Source organism: Hevea brasiliensis, chromosome 11 (genome assembly GCF_030052815.1).
Source record: "Hevea brasiliensis isolate MT/VB/25A 57/8 chromosome 11, ASM3005281v1, whole genome shotgun sequence".
In the NCBI taxonomy this organism is placed as follows: Eukaryota; Viridiplantae; Streptophyta; class Magnoliopsida; order Malpighiales; family Euphorbiaceae; genus Hevea; species Hevea brasiliensis.
In genome coordinates, this window is record NC_079503.1 from 75294196 (window position 1) to 75296156 (window position 1961).

General features: G+C 28.3%; 1 long non-coding RNA gene across 2 annotated transcripts; it reads left to right on the forward strand.

Annotated features, from left to right (window-relative positions):
- Window positions 1–301: 301 nt before the first annotated feature.
- LOC110664547 (uncharacterized) lies at window positions 302–1105 on the forward strand. Of its 2 annotated transcripts, XR_009141411.1 has the most exons (3): window positions 311–591; window positions 679–729; window positions 921–1105. It is a non-coding gene; the product is annotated as an uncharacterized LOC110664547 (long non-coding RNA). The 2 variants fall into 2 exon arrangements; XR_002496693.2 differs by lacking the exon at window positions 679–729 and having other exon boundaries at window positions 302–591.
- The last annotated feature ends 856 nt before the right edge of the window (window positions 1106–1961 follow it).

The window sequence follows — 1961 nt, forward strand, 5'->3', positions numbered from 1 at the left end:
TGAACCAAATTGTGTCCAAGTCTAAATTTTTGCATGAGTATTCTATCACATTTGAAAGCTTGTTAAAACTATTTTCTAATGCAACAAACAGTTTCCAAATTCAAATATATCGATAGAAGGGTGGTCGAGTCCAATTTCTTTGGGTGCAATCGGATAAAAAATTCAAGTGTTGCATAGAGGGTTATAGTTATTTAATAGTGGGCCGTGCATGGCTACTGATTTTTTTTTTTTTCTTTCATTAATGCATTAGAAGGTCCAATGGGCAACATTACACTGGATCTTTGCAAATAATAGGAAAGGCTTTGAGGCCGAGATGTCCTGCCCAAACAAGAAAACCCTATCCCCATAACAGAGGTAGCCCAAGGAAACCGAAATAACACAGATACCAAAAACATGCAGCGCCGCGGGACCTCCTAATAGCCGAAGCTGGAATGGTAACTATGAAAGAAGACAACGGATGCTTCCACAGCTACAAGAGCCAACAAGCTTTGCTAAAACACCGTCTGGAGCTTTAAACCCAGGTAGCCACTGGACCTCAAAATGCCCAACATGCATAGCCATATTGTCGGAGACTTCCAGAGAGGATAGTGGGTAAAGCTCATGTTCTCTCAATTGCGTACTGATTTGTTGAAATAATTCTTATAATCCATTTTAATTTATGCTATGCTTACTGTTTAGGTCTCTAAACTTGGTTTTGAATTCTCTTAGATTGTTTAGAAGCAAGAAAAAGTAAGTGGACTCTGATACACTTTCTTTGTAACATGAATAATAGTAAGGAAGTTTTTGTTCAAACTTTTATTCAAATATTTGTAATAATATGATAGGTAGTGGATTAAGTGAAAATTATGCTTGATGTTAGATTTAACTTACAAAGGATGTGATAGCTTAATCTCGCTTTTCTCCTCACAAACGATTACCAGGTAGAACGAAGATGATTTCAAAGGTGATGGTGATGATGCTTGAAGGTGCGGAGAAGATTGAAGACTGTGTGTTGCTTAGTTTTATTCATGTAATTACTTATTTCAAAATTTTAATAGTTGTAAACTTATAAATATGTTATTAGGATTTGGAGGATTTGTCTTGAAATTATTTTATTTTTGGGTAACTGCCCACGCTATGCTGCGAGATTTAAATTTTAAATTTAATTATATATATGTGTATATATATATAAAGTAATAAACTCAACCCAACTAAGTCTTATGGGACTCAATTAAACTTTTACCTCAAACATTTGAAATAGATTATATGATTATCTTTTTTCACTTTAAACGATTTTAATTTAAGCCCTCCGGAATGTGTTATGTTGTACTACTCTCTTCCAAGTCAGTTTAGATTTATCGCTTCTTTTCTTTCCATCATCTAATCTAATGTGCTCTACTTATCTAGCTAGAGTCTCTATATGTCTACGTTTCACATGTTCAAACCACCTCAATCTCCCTTTTATATATATATATATATATATATAAGTAATAATTAATAGAAAATAATGTATGAAATTTTTTTTTGAATAAAGTTATAAAATATGAAAATAAATAAACAGTGTAACGTTGTGCACGTAAAAAAAAGAAAATTACTTAAGCGTATATTAATTTAAACACTCATGATGAATATGGTTTACATTATTTGATTATAATTGAATAATATAATTGAATGGTAAAATTTGATTATTTTAGTGAAATAGTAAATTTTGTTGATTTTTGATTAGTAATAATAAAAATTTTTTTACCTTTGTTTCCATAATTAAATTAATCAAAATAAATAAATTTTTATTAATTAATATATTAATTAGAATTTTATTAATAATGTATTATTTATAATTATATTTTTATTATTTTATAATAATATTTAATTTATAATTATTATTTTATTAATATTAAATCATATTTTCTCAAATAAAAAATTATAAATATATTTTTCAATATTTAATTAATTAATTGATAATATATATATAATTTTTTTAT